Source organism: Pongo abelii, chromosome 19 (assembly GCF_028885655.2).
Source record: "Pongo abelii isolate AG06213 chromosome 19, NHGRI_mPonAbe1-v2.0_pri, whole genome shotgun sequence".
NCBI lineage: Eukaryota > Metazoa > Chordata > Mammalia > Primates > Hominidae > Pongo > Pongo abelii.
In genome coordinates this window covers 48,604,774-48,619,710 of record NC_072004.2, presented here as the reverse complement: position 1 = coordinate 48,619,710, position 14,937 = coordinate 48,604,774, and the positions used below count along the sequence as shown (strand labels likewise).

General features: G+C 51.8%; 1 protein-coding gene and 1 long non-coding RNA gene across 2 annotated transcripts in view; one reads left to right on the top strand and one right to left on the bottom strand.

Annotated features, from left to right (window-relative positions):
- Nucleotides 1–14,937, bottom strand: part of TMEM132E (transmembrane protein 132E) — a 59,745-nt gene that overhangs the window by 32,504 nt on the left and 12,304 nt on the right. The gene's annotated exons all lie outside the window — the stretch shown is intronic.
- Nucleotides 9,918–13,711, top strand: LOC129051088 (uncharacterized). The gene is made up of 4 exons (XR_008515127.2): nt 9,918–11,476; nt 12,527–12,651; nt 13,011–13,197; nt 13,548–13,711. It is a non-coding gene; the product is annotated as an uncharacterized LOC129051088 (long non-coding RNA).

Genomic DNA, 14,937 nt, shown 5'->3' with positions numbered 1-14,937 from the left:
GCCCCAGCCCCAGGTGGCCCAGCTCCTCCAACTTGCCAGGGGACCTATGTAAGAACCACTGTCTGAGAATGAGACTGGGCTCATACCTCCCTAAACACCCCTCGTCCAGGGACTGGGCTTCCCAGAAATCTGTGAGGGAGAAGGGGAAGTAGAGCTGTGGGGCAGAACAAATCCAGAACTCTGAGCGTGTGTGCTTCTCCTAGTTCTGCCCAGCTCTTGCTTTGTGTTTTGGACAAGTCTCTCCCCCTCCCTGGGCCTCAGTTTCTAAGCTTGTGACTTCTCAGGCCCTTCCCAGTTCTGACTTCTGGACTACTCTCTTCCTGTGTGGTAGACTGAACTATCAGTCTCAATCTTTTATTTTTGTTTATTTATTTTTTGAGATGGAGTTTCGCTCTTCTTGCCCAGGCTGGAGTGCAATGGTGCGATCTCGGCTCACTGCAACCTCTGCCTCCCGGGTTCAAGCGATTCTCCTGCCTCAGCCTCTCAAGTAGCTGGGATTACAGGCGCTCACCACCGTGCCTGGCTAATTTTTTTGTATTTTTAGTAGAGACAGGGTTTCACCAGGTTGGCCAGGCTGGTCTCGAACTCCTGACCTGAGGTGATCCACCCGCCTCAGCCTCCCAAAATGCTAGGATTACAGGCATGAGCCACTGCGCCCGGCCCGGACTCAATTCTTCACATTGCTCTGGAATAGTATGACATAGCCATGCTCCTGCCATGGCCTTCTGGTAGGTGGAATCTACTTCTCCACCTCCTGATTTGAGGCTCAGTCATGGGACTTGTTTTAGTGGATGAGATTTTAATGAATGGGACGCATGTAGAGGTTTGAAACATGCTCGCACAATTGGGCCTTTTTGCCAAGAGAAGAATACGTCTCAAGTAGCGTCGGTTCTGAAGACTAGGAGAGAAGCATGAACAGACCAAGACCAAATCAGCAGCTGGGAGTCCAACTGGCTGAACCCAGCCTACAGCAGCCAAACCCCAGACATCTGGTCGACTCATGAGAAAAAAATGCTCACTGTTTCAAGCCATGGGATTTGGGGGTGGTTTGTTATGTGGCATTATCATGGCAATAGCGAATAAATCTTCTTTCCTAGATGCTTGGAATCCTGGTGCTGATGGTGGAGGGCTTTGAAGGATAACCTCAGCCCTTCCTCTGCCTGTAGGCAAAGCTATTGCTTAGGAGAGCCACAGGGCTGTTCCCTGTCTGCGTTCAGCCCAAGCGGGACGGCAGGGTGGGGTCAGGATGCTGTGATGCTGGGGGTACTTGGGGGAGGCTGGCTCAGTAGGGCCTGTTCTGGATGGTGAGGGAAGGCCTTCCATAGAAGCTAGCCTGGAAGGGGCCACTCCTCCTGGCTGACCCCACCCACTGAGGGAGGTGCTGAGTACACCTGACCACTTTATTCCAAAAGGAAATACCTTTCCGGGCCCAGCTTTGAAGCACCACATGGTTCCGAAGCTGGGCTGAGCCTCACTCATTACACGGTTCATGCTCTAAGGGCCCCAACAGCCTGTGTGACAGTAGGTGACAAGGGACCTGAATCCACTCACTTAGGACTTCATGGCTGATTACATAAGAAAATACAGGCAGCTCTTTAGGAAGTGGAGGACAGGCACATCCCTCTCAGTGCAGGCTACGAATCCACAGGCCCCATCCAGGATCACGCAGTTATTCTGGACAGCTTTGGCAGGTGGCTTACAGAAAGTAAAGGTCTCCAGCTTAAGTTTTGGGCTCAGATAAACCTGGCTTTGAATCCCAGTCCTGCCTCTTTCCAGCTGTGTGACCTTGAGAAAGTTGCTTAACCTTGCTGAGCCTCAGCCACCTGTCCTTTAAAGTGCTGACAACAGTAACATCCAGCTCATGGGGCTGCCGTGAGGAGGAAATGCAAGTGCCTGGCACAGAACTGCTCAGAAATAAACATTAGCTGTTGCTATTAATAATAAATCATTCTCATTAGACTTTGGACTTCATCTTCCCTCAAAATGCATTCTTTCCCTTTCTTTGCTCCCTCAAGGACTTACTGTGTACCAGGAGGGGCACAGAGAGGTCAAAGTTGGTTTCTGAGGGGCACAGACCCACAAAGAGCTAGTGGAGATGCTCCGGGTGCAGAACTGAAAGCCTGCAGATCCTCAGCTGGGAGAGTGGCAGGACTTAGCCAGGCAGAGCATGAGGGGCTCAGTGAGCTCAGGCACTGATGGTCATCTTAGTGGGGGAAGGGGGCAGAGGGTGCACACATGTTTGGAGGGAGAGAATGAGACGCAGGTGATGACACAGGAGAATAGGCAAGGTCAGATCACAGGGGCCTTGGATGCTGCCATGAGGAGCTGGAAGGATCTCATCCTCCACACAGTCAACGGGAGATGGAAGCTATCAAATGTGGATGGATGCTGGTGACATGGTCAGATTTTCATTTTGGGAAGGGCTGTCTTGGCGGATGGTGTGCTGGGGAGACTAAGACTAGGGAGGGTGCTCAGAATGCAGCTGTCATGGTCCAGGGGAGAGATGTGGAGTCCCCAACAGGCAGTAGCAGCAAAGAAGGAGCGAACCCTTCCTAAGAAGCCATTCTGAAGAGCTCAGACTCTGCCTGCACTTGGTCCCAGCCCCACTGTTATCAGTGCTGTGTGACCTTGGACATGTTACTGCCTTCTCTGAGCCTGTGAAGTGAAGACAGTACAAGTACTGTTGTTGTGAGGATTAAACAAAGCCCTTAGAACAATGCCCAGCACTCAGGAAGAGGCTTACTGTTGCTGTTACTTTAAAGCAGCACAGTCCAAGGGGGCTCCAGGGCAGGAGGGAGTAGAGGGAGGGGTGCAGTTGTCCTGCTTTGGCTTCTGGGTAGAGGGAGGGTGGCTCCATTGAGTGAGGGAGGGGGATGAAAGAAGGGACCAGGCCTGGTGGCAGAGGGGGCTGGTACCCACAGTGAGGAACTCGTGGAATAGCCACAGGAGACAGTGGACGAGTGGTCAGCTGGAGCTCAGACAGTGAGTATGGCTGAGATGGCCAGGGATGGAGGCCCACAAGGGCAAATCACTGAGGGTGGCAGGCACTGCAGAGGAGCCACCATGAGGCTGAGAAGGCACGGCTCAGGGAGGGGAGGACAGGAACACCCAGGGGGAAGAGCTGGCCAGAGGAGGACCCTGCCACAGCCCACACAGGGAAGGAATGGCCTCTGAGGCTCCAGATCCAGTTCCACTCAGCATCGCTGCCTGACACCTCTGTGTCTTCTGTCTGCTGGATCCCTGTGCAGGAGCGGGCATGGCACATAGCCCCTCTTCCTGCAGTCCCTGGCATGGCATGGAGGTTTCTGAAGTATGACTAGGAAAACAGTGCTCAGTTGAGCCTGGGAATCATACTCTAGCCTCTGTGGAGCACATCTGTACAGTGTGCTGGCTGTGGGGAGCCACCTGGCCTCGGTTTCCCCACCAGTAATAACAAGAGGGGGTTGAGCCAGCCCCTCCCTCAGGTTCCTTCTAGGGGTCCGAGGGTCTGTGTCTGTTACCCTCCAGGCTCCTGCCCTAGAGGCCCTAACTTTGCAGTGGAGGAATCTGAGGTTACACACATCTGATACAGACACTGGCTTATCCCCCAGGAGGATGGCTAGGAGGTCAGGGTCTCCTCCGTGCATCACTGTCTCGCAACCTGACCCCTGCCCATCCCACTTTCTGTCAGCCTAGATGCAGCCATGAAGAGGACTTAATGCAAGTGACTTAACATCAGAAGATGACCCCCTTCCTGTGTAAGACAGGCCTAGGCTGGGAGGACACAGCTTCTGTACCTCCCTGGGAGGCAATGCCACCTCCCAGCCCCATGTAGCTGGCTCTAGTGTTTGACACCAGCACCTCCAGGAAGATCTTGGAGAGGCGACTGGCATCTCTCTTTGCAATGACAGTCCACTTACTTCCATCCCACGTGGACCTGCTTCCCCAGCTTCTGCCCTTGGCGCCAATGATCCTGGCCACAGATGGGTTAAGGAAGCCATCTCGTGGAGTTTGAAAGGGAAACTCAGCTAATTCTGTCCTTGGTGGACACTAATCCTGCTGTGTACGGTTCCTGGGTTCTCTTCCCCAGAAACCACAGCTCCTTCCCTTTTGACCCCACTGCCCTGGGCGAAGCCCTCCCTCTGCCGGATTGGCTCCATGGGGATGAAATTGGAGCTGCAGCCTCCTGCAGGGGATGCTGAAGCTCTGGGTCTTCCTGTCCTTGCCAGTCTCCAGTGTGACAACATGTCCCACCTGCTCTCACCTGTCAAGAATGGAGACAGAGAGGAAGCACTCCATCTCCTAGACTAGAAGGGAGAAAAGCCTCCTCCTCCTCCCTGGCCCCTGTTAGGCCAACTCTCCAAATGTGAGAGCTGCAGGGGCCTACTGCAGCCTTCCTCTTGAGCCCCTGTGATGCCAGAGATGGGTAAACTGAGGCCTAGAGAAGTGAAGGGGGCTCAGAATGGACAGAGCCTTGTGTCAGCCTCATCTCTGACCTGTGCCCAATATGGTGCTGCCTCAATCTCTTGCTGGCTGGGCCAGCCCTGGGGGCAGTGGGACATGAGAGCCAGCTTCAAGGCAGCACGATTGTTCATTTCAGACTCTGTCCTCTCCTAGACTGGGAGACCACGCAGAGGCAGCTGTCTCTCTCTGGAGACAACATTTTTTGGTCCCTGCCTCCCCCATTTTTTGGGTACCAGATGGAGCCTAATGGGCTGAGGAAGTGGTTTTTAAATGGTGTTCCCTGGAACCCCTCAGGGGGCCATGGTAGCAGGACTCCCAAAGGGCCAGACCATGGACCCAGTGCCTTGTGGAGACTGGAGAGGAGCACTAGACTGTGAGTCCAAATGCTGGGTTCCCCCATCTCCCACTAACTTGCAGTAGCACCCTCTCTAGAGGACCCCTAATTGCTCATCTGTGGAGTGAGATTAACCCTGAGGCATCGGCAGGGATGACAGCTGTGGAGGCCCTCTGGCAGGACAATGAGAGGGGTCACAAGGTTGAGGAAGGTACTTGGAGAGAGGTAGCCCCGTAGCCCTGTAGCCAGGGGACTGCCTCCTTCCTCTTCTCTTCCCTCTGAAGCCCCAGAGGGGCTGGAGCCATTACAGAGAAGAGACTTCAAGTCAACAAAGACAAATTGGCTTAATTGACCCAAATTAGCAGCAGGGAGGGCCCTGATGGCCCAGCTGCTGGTGCATTTAATCACTGTCACCCTGTGTGGTCAGGGACAGCCCCCTCCCACAAGGCCATCAGGGTCATCTCCCTTGTGAATGGCCCCCTCTCTGCAGTCCTCCATCAGTAAGAAGTAGGGCTGGGACTTTGGGGACAAAGACAGCCTCCAGCCAGAGGCCAGAGTTCCCTGCAGAGCTGACAGCCTGGCTTCAGTAGAGACAGCCCAGCCTGGGACAGGGCAGTCAGGGACTGGGGGATCTCCTCCAAGCCCCTCACTCTGAGTTCAATGGCTGCCCCAGGGAGAGGGAGGGATTCACTGGGAAAGGCTGACTGTAGTACCCCCACGAGATGCTGTCTGCCTCCTGGGCTTTCCAGAGGCTCACAGAAGGGCAGGCTCTTCCCAGACCTCTGGACCTGCTCTGCTTCTCTCTCAGCTTTTTATCTATTTCCTCACTAATGCTGGCATGGAGGGCGTTGGGGATGTGGCAAGAATCAAATTGAGATCTCCTGAAATCCTCCTGAAAACTGTACCCCCTGGGGTTCCTGTTGGCTGTTGCTGCCCAAATTTCACACCGTGAGAAGGCAGGAAGGCCATTTGTCCAGCCCAATGGCCTCCTGGATTCTGCCTGCTCCCCAGTGGAGACCAGCCCTTCTTCTCTCCCACAGCAAACATGGAGAGAGAGCGTCTGCCATGAGCTGGTGAGGGCCTAGGGGCTCCAGGCTGCCAGCGACCTCCTGGTTCCATGACCTCATGGCCTCTGTCTCACAGCTCCGCCTCTGCAGGTACATCCATCACTTTCCTGCTTGGAACCTTTGACCTGCTGGGGTTGCTCTTGCACACCTTGGAAAGGCCACGTGCAAGGCGCCCTGCTGCTCTGGGTACTTCACAGTTCCATCCTGGACTGCCAGTTCTGCCAGGGCCGCACTCCAACTCCTGGCCCTCTTGCCTTAGACCTGTCAGCCTTCTTTGGCTTCTCCTGGCTGCTTCTCTCCTTAGCAGTCACTCAGGCCCTCCTACCCCGACCTTGTTCTACTTTGCCATCTCCATAAATGCCCCCCTGGGAATATCAATCTGGGTGTCCCATGGCAAACCTCAGGGCAGACTCCCAAGGGTGGATCCCCTGCTGGGTTCGTTGAGAGCAGAACTCTCTCTCCCCACCCTGCCACACACACACACACACACACACACACTCATATATGCTGAAACTTAACAAATGGGCTGCTTATCAAAAGTTCATTGGAAATCAGCTATTAGAGCTTGGAAACACATTTCAATACTTTCCCACACAGGGACAATATTATCAGTAGTAGTTCAGTAGTGGTAGCAATTATCAGTAGTTACGTTTGCAGGTTAGCCCACCAAACAGAGTTTACCCATAATTCCTTCAGTCAATATTTATTGAGCATCTACTATGTGTCTAACGAGACTAAAGAGTGGTTCTAAGAGTATTATCTTGGATTCTAGGTCCTAGAACAGGGGACTAAGTGAACGAGAGGAAGAAAAGAAGATAGGAAGTGAATAAAGGTTCCCCTTCAAATAATTAAAAAATAGGACATGCCTATCTTCCACACTTTTTCTATGTTCTTCTTCCTTCCTGGGGTCCTGTCCTCTGGCCCCAGGGCCTCCAAGTCCCCCTCCCCACCAGGGCCCCCAGCATCAGGGGATCTGCTCTAGGCCTGTCACAATGCTGGAGGGCCCTATAAAATGCAGGTCCCTGGGCCCCTCCCAGCCATCCTAATTCAGAAGGTCTGGTGTGGGTGCTGAGAAGGTGATTCTGGCCTCCTCCCCATTCCCTCCACCACACTTGGGAAGCCTTGCTCTGATAGTGAGGCTCAGGCTTGATTTCCCATTAGAAGCAACTGGGATCCCTGGGTGTGCCCAGATTAGTGAATTCAGAATCTCTAGGGCTAGGACCCAGGTACTGGCATAAAAAAATAATAATAATAAAAAATAAAAATACAAAATTAAAAAAAAACAACTCTTGAATGTGCAGCCAAGATTGAGAAGCACTGCCTAAGTTCTAGTTTTCACAAAAGTGTTGCCTTTCCCTGCATCTGAATCCACCAAATTCATTACCAAATTAACACCTGCCCTGTCCCCCTACTCTCCCCTCCACCCACTGCTGGCAGAAGCAGTGGCATTAGCCATTCATTTTGCAAGTGTCATCAGTGAGGTTGATATACCCTAAAAGCCCCAACACAAAGGCCACCATCAGATAAACCAGCCCTGAAGGTGAGGACTGGGTGCGCCCCATGATGGTGCAACTGCGCTTATGGCTAGACAGCGGGGGTTGAGCAGCATTAGCGGGCACCCTGTGGTGGGGTGTTCCTTATGCAGGTTTCTAGAATGTATCCTAATCTGAGTCATTCATCTTCCATGCTCTGATTCACCACATACCGTCTTGCTGTGGAGAACCCCCCACCTCAGTTTCTTCTGAAGACGCCAACTCTGGACAGAACCAGGAACCTCACTCCCACCCATCTTGCAAGGTTTTGCCTAAGGTTTGCAGTGCTCCAGTTGGGGCTCTCTCTGTTTCTCCTTGGGACCCCTGTCTATGCCTCGACAGTGCTACTTATTTTCATCCGCTTGGACTCAGGTCAGCTCCTATGAGCAAGCGTCTGTAAGCTCTGGAAGTGTAAGTAAAGGTTAGCTGAATGAATATCTGAGGCTGGGGACCAGGGTCTGCAGCAGCCAGGGGCTGGACTGGATTGCTCAGCATCTCTTCTGGTGGGACAATCAAGAGTGCTGTAGTTCAACACCTCCCCACCCCAGGGAAACCCAAAACTGCTAGGTCAGGACCAGGTCCCAGCCTGGGTCTCAAAGGCTCCTGCTGAGAGCAGGCTCACATCCCCAAGTTGGTGGAAGGTAATTTCAACATTTGTAACAATTATTCACTTAATTGGGTTCCAATTACTTCAGAGAGGAAGCAGAAGGCTGTATCTGTGTTTATTCTCCTCCTTCCACCTTCTGCACATCAAAGGGAGTGCAGGGAGGATGACAAAGGGGCTTTATCTCATCTGGAACAATCCCGCCTTCTGTCAGGGGCGGGCAGGGCTGTCCCGGGTAGGCCCCGCCTCTGCCTGCTGAGCTTCCCTGGGGCCTGCATTTCTAATCAGAGGCTGGACTCATTCCAGTCCTAGAGGGTGCTGGGTACCCAGCAAGAGCCAATCCTTCTCCTGGGCTTCACCCCCGCTAGAAAGCAGAGTGGGGCCCCAGGGAATCAGGGGGCAAACAGGTGATGGGACTCTCTGATGGGACTGTCTCCCTGACTATGCCATGTCTCCCTCACTGTCCCATCACCTGATGGGCTCAATAGAACCACCCAGACCCCTGTCCCCATGGCACAGTGGAAGTGGCCTTAGGACGGGATCAAGTTCACCAACAACTTGCCAGCTGGGCTCTCTGGGGGTGTCTCAAGGCCTTCCATGGGGTGACAGGGGAAGGTGGGACAGATGAGACCTTAGGGAGGTACCTCCACTCTCCCTTCAACCAGTAGTTCTGCTTTTACCAGTATCATATATGCATTATATATAACACATGTATTATGTGTAATGTATATTATATATTGTAACGCATTATCTATTACATATATAATTTAGTGGCTAAAAACATTTTAGAAAATCATTGATTTAGTCCAATTCTGTCGCATCTCAGACAGGGAAACTGAAGCCCAGAGGGGGGGAAAGGACTTGCTTAAGGCTACACCATCACTTTAGGGGCTGAGCTGCTAGGACTGAGGTCTCTGGGCAGGATCTCAGCCCCCAGTGGCCAGGAGATGGCAGATCTCCATGGGCAGGAAGTGCGGAGGAGAGCATGAGTGGAGATTATGGATGGAAAGGTGGGCCAGGCCAGAGGCTCATGGGAAGCACCGGAGCTGGTGGGGCCCTCCTACCTCAGGCCTCTGCTTCCTGGCCCACACTGGACAAAGGCTGTGGTCATGAAGATCATGATGGTGGCCAGGAGCTGAGGCTGGGTTCACCTCCATGGGGTGTCAGCCTCAGGCTGGATGCCCTGCCCCAAGAAGATTCATGCCTGGGGTCTCTGGCCACAGGATCTCCCCAAAAGGACCACATCTGCAGAAGGACACATATCCAGTCAGTGTCTGGCACACAGTAGGTGTTCAGGAAACCTTTGTAGAACGGAGTGAATGAATGAATAGTTGACTGAATCAATGAAAAAGATCCTAAGATCTTTTTCCTAGGAATCAGGACCTAGATTTCTAACCTGGGGCAAAATAAATGAGGCTCTATAAAGGAGCTGGATGCAGAACAAGGAAAGTTAGACTCAGAGAGGCTTCTGAGTGCCCCTGGAGCCCTGTCCTGAGGGAATCCTCTGTCTGTTGGGGCAGGCACAGCCTCTCCTGGGGAAGCCCCTAGTCTGAGAAGGAGGCAGTCTTCTCTGGAGGAGTCCCCAGACTGATGAGGGAAGTGCAGGACTCCCCTGGGAGAGTCCCCAGTCTGGTGGTGGTAGGGGAATGGAAGGGGAGGATACTGCTGCCCTGAGGAGCTCCCTGTCTGATATGGTGGCTGCAGCCCTGACTTGGGCAGCCTCCTGCCTCAGGGAGGAGGCAGAGCTCAGGCTGAGGCATAGCTCCCCCTTCCTAGCTTTGGAGCAGAGGGGCTGCATGTCTGGATGCTCGGTGGGAAGGAGTTGGGAGGTGCAGCCAGGCAGGAGGAGAGCCATCGACATTCTGGTCAGGCAGTCAGTCGCTGAGTTATTATTATTTCTTTCTCCCTTTTTTTTTTTTTTTTTTTTTTTTGAGCTACTTAGAGCAATTTACAGAAATCATTTAGCGGCCGTTTAGGGAGAAGAGAAAAGATGAAGATTTTTAAAGGCAAAGCCTAGGGATGGTTTTATGCTGATCAGCTTTGCAGAGATGTGGAGGAAAATCTGGATTCTGAGGAGGAGCTGCAGGGTTCTGTCCCACACATCAGGGCTGGGAGACCCCTTGGGAAAAGCCAGGGACCAAGGAAAAGGAAGCAAATGATGGACCAAGGGCTGAGACACGTGAGGAGAAAAGCAACTGCCAGGAATGAGTCAGCCATTCCATGGCTCAGTTTCCCTTTTTTGTGACTGGGGCACCTGCACGGGTAAATTTGATGGCACTGGTACCAAGCTGAATGGGTGTGACACATCCTCTATGACACTAGAGGCTGGAGGCCTAGAGGATTAGGGCCCAGGGGGAGTAGAGGACACTGTCTCCTGAGCTAGAGTCCTGCTCTACTCATTCTCTCTCTGTGACCTGGCAGTCCCTTCCACACTCTAAGCCTCAGTTTCCTCATCCATATAATGGGAATCATGATTGCCAATTTCATGGATGAGGCTTACATGGTATAAGATGTTTAGCCATTTTTAAACTGCCAAGGGCTCCACACTCCTTGGTCATGGTGGGGAACAGTGGTGAACTTCAAGGAGCAAGAACCTGATCTTCAAATACCAATTCCTCTTGCCTACACCCCAGCCAGGGGAAATCTCTCTTCTAAAGATGGCCTTCACTGGGCTGGAATCAGAGGCCTGCACCGGTTGCCTGGGGAATGCAGGTTGTGTGTGTGTGTGTGTGTGACAGAGAGACGTGAGAGGGAGAGAAGGGTTGGGGTCTGAGGGAGGGGAATGGGTGGAAAAATAAGAAAATCAGTCACACATTTAGCAAAGCCTTCCCCATAGTTCACATTTCATGCTGTTTGTGATGTGGTTATTGGAGATGGAATCTGGTTACTTGATGTAAATACCAGGCCTACTGAGGTGCCTCCCCACATACAGTCCCTGGGGAAGCCAGAGGTGAGGGTGCCCACAGCTGTGACCAACCAACTTCCTTCAGCAATTGTTGGCGTTGCTGCCCCTGTCAATACCCTCATGTGAAACCAAAGAAGACAAAGAAGGAGTCCACTGGCCTGGGAGTCAGGCACACGGGTCTTAACCCTGGCTTTGTAACTCCTCCCCTCTCTGGACTTTGGTTTTCCCATCTTTAGAACAGAAATGGTTCCAGGTGAGAGGGGCCTGAATCTCCCTGCCAGCCCCCATCCCATGTTTCTTTGACTTTAAGGATCACACTTCATTGTGATGCCCTCTGTGTCACAGTCCAGAGAGGAATTCAGAGTACACACAGGCTCTCAGTGCAGGTCCACACACACTGACTAGTGCCAGCTCTATGCAGGGCACCCTATAAGGAGGTCTTCCCATTGGCTGGTACCAATAATGAGGATAATCAGAGTATCTCTCCTGTTTATTGAGCATCTAGGCACACGCTGGTACTTTACATCCATCAGCTCATTGAATTCTTATGATCTAAGAGGTGGGCGCTGTTCATTATAGACCACCTTACAGGTAAGAAGACTGAAGTTTAGGGAACAAAAGTGACTCCTATCAGGTTGCTGTCAGAGCTGAGGTTCCCTAACTCCTAGGCTGTGGTCTGTTCACCACACTGCAGTGGCTGAATGGGCAAAGTCTGGACGAAATGTTACTCCATGATGATGCTGGAGCTCAACTCACCAATTCACATAGATTTTGGCAGTGGTTCCTACAGAATGACAGGAAGCCACACCTGGTCCTCTCCAAAGTCCAGGTAGGCCAGTCCCTGCTCCTCCAGCATCTTGGCATCGATCACACTGCACTGAAATTATTTGCATCCTTGTCTCATGTCAGCCAGCCACTGTGTCTTCATCTCTGCATGCCTGGTGTTTGCCACAGTGCTTGGCGTGCAGTAGGCGTTCAAAAACATGCTCACACCTGTAACCCCAGCATTTCGGGAAACTGAGGCGAGCAGACCACTTGAAGCCAGAAGCTCAAGACCAGCTTGGATAACATCATTAGAATTCCATCTCCAAAAATAAAACCCCAAGAAACCAATTAGCTGGGCATGGTGGCATGCACCTGTAGTCCCAGCTACTACTCGGGAGGCTGAGGCAGGAGGATCACTTGAGCCCAAGAGTTCAAGGCTGCAGTGAGCTATGATCATGCCAAAAGACACTGTCTCTAAAATACAAAACGAACAAACAAACAAACAAACAAACAAATGTGCTGAATGAAACAACAGTGAGTGTTTATTTGAGCACTTCCTGCAAGCCAGGCGCTGCTCCAAGCACTTTACATGCATTAACTCATTTGTTCATTACAGCAACTCTATGAGAAAGGCACTCTTATTATCCCATTTTATAAATGTGGAAACGGAGCCACCGAGAATTTAAGCAATATTTCCAAGACCACACAGCTGGGATATGGCAGATGAATGTGTTAATGAGTGAATGAAGGAATATATTTTCTCTCTCTGGTTACTGCCAATCATGCCACCAATCTGTCTTCCTAGTGACTCCTTGGGTGGAAAGGGTGAGCGGGTGGGAAGGAGTAGGCTCCCAGGTTTATTCATTCATCCCACAGATCATTATTGAGCATCTCTGTGCCAGGCGCCAGGAGTTGGGGATACAGCAGTGAACAAAACAGAGATGGCCTCTGCTCTCAAGGGCTTCCGTTCCAATGGGACACATAACCATGTCATATGTCAGGTGAAGGGAAACAGAGCAGGGTCGGGGACAGAGTGAAAGTGGGCAGGGCTGCTTTAGATAGAGGGGGACCAGGGATGGACCTGAAAGAGGTAGGAGGTAAGAGGGGGGGAGTCGTGTTTATTTGAGGGGCAGCAAGGGCCAGCCAAGTCCTTGAGGCTCTGTGCCTGGCATGTCAGGGACAGAAAAGAAGCCAGCGTGACCGGAGCCTAGCAGGTGAAGGGGAAGATTGGGTCAAAGAAGTAGCATCGGGAAAAGGGACAGATCATGCTGGTGGTGTGAGCTACTGTGAGGACTTTGGCTCTCACCCTCAGTGAGGTGGTTCTGAGCAGAAGGGTGATGATTTGACTTGTGGTTTACAGGATCTCCTGGCAGAGCGGAAGGGAAAGTGGCCTTAGGAGGCAGCTGGGAGCTGCCTACCCTGGCCCTGGAAGCTGCTGCCTCTGAATGGAAGGGAGTCATCATCGCCAGCACAAATCATGCCAGAGCTGAGGAAGGGCTGAGCAGGCACTGAGCTGGGCAGGGGATTTCCAAGAAGGACAGCAGGAGGTGAGTGGGCTCAGCTCATCAGTTCCAGAGCACTGACTCCGGGACCCTGAAAATACCTCCAATAGGAGAACTGGGTACAGATAAGCCCGTGGGCAGCATCCAGCCCTGTACTGTCCTGTTGGGTGGCCACTCACCACATGTGGCTGTGGGGCAACTGAAATGTGGCTAGTTGGCATGAAGATATACTGCTGGCAAGGCAGAATGCACAAGGGATTTTGAAGATTTAATACAAGAGAAAAGAACAAAGTATCTGATTCATAATCTTTTATACTGATTACATGTTTTTGTTTTTGATTGTTTCAATATAATTTTTTTTTAGTGTAGACATGGGGTTTTATTTTGTTGCTCAGGATGGTCTCGGACTCCTGGTCTCAAGGGATCCTCTGGCCTCAGCTTCCCAAAGTGCTAGGATTACAGACATGAGCCACCACGCCTGGCCCTGATTACATGTTGAAATGACAATTGTTCGGGCATATTGGTTAAAAACATATTATTAAAATTAATTCCGCCTGTTTCTTTTCGCTTTTTCTCACGTGATAACTAGACAAGATTAAGTGAGATACATGGCTGGTGTTATATTTCTATTGGACAGTGACGATGCTGCTCAGCAACCTCTATTTCAAAGACAAGAAAACAAAATTCCACTGGGAGGAAGGGTTTATCACAGGGCATGCAGTTGGCTGAGTGAACAGCGGTGGAAAGAGCAACACCAGAGGTGGGACTGTGGGGAGGTGGGGGACCCTCTGGGTGGATCAGGTTTGTCTGAGGTGACTCCTAAGGGTTCCTTGATGCCAGTGATACCATTATGAAATAATGATTATGGCAACCATTTACTGAGCGAGCACTGACAGTGTCAGGTGGAGTGCATAATTGCAGTGGCTCCATCCTCAACAACCCTGCAAGATGGGTAGGTTTTTCTTCTTATTGTTTGCACATAAAGAGACTGAAACTAAAGAGTAATATGCCTATGGTCACCTGGCCATCCTGGTAGGAGTAGACGAGGAGGCTCCTGCTCCAGGATCTTCAGGGTTCAAGCCTGTATCTCTCCCCATACACCTTCAGGCTGCAGATTAGGGAGGCCTGTATTCCTTGTCAGAAACTCCCTATAACCCTAGACCTGCTATCTGGCAATGGCAGTGCTGTCCTGGCAGTGTGTAGACAGACTTTATACCCACCATGGGGAGGATGCAAATTTCAGGAAGCAGTGGGCTTGCCAGCTGGATACAACTTTGGCATTGTGATGGGGGCCGGCTGCTGGACCCAGGAATGCCTCCTCCACCCCGGCTGGGCTGCAGAAGCACTGGGAACATGGGGCGATGCCTGTGACTGCTTTACCGGGAAGGAAAGTGGGGAGGGAGGAAGGGTGGGGGCCAGCAGCTGGCCACTGCTGTTTTTAAAACAAGCAGCATGTTGCTAAGAGGCATCAAGGGTTAAAAAAAAAAATCCCAAACAAAACAAAAAACCCAACCACCAGAAAACAGCTCTCCGGGAAGTCTTTGGCACTGTCTTAAACATGCTTCCCAGCAGTAAGGCCTGGCTCTAGGCAAGAAAGGATGGAAAGACCCCAGTTTACCGAGCCCCTCCAGCAGGCACGTAGCATTTGTTCTGGATACTTCCAAACACACCGTGGGATCTCATTCATGTGGCAGCCCAGCCTGAGAGAGGATATTACTCCCAGTGCAGATGGGGGAGGAGAGGCTCAGGGAGATGTCAGCAAGTGCTCCAGGGTCACTCAGCTAC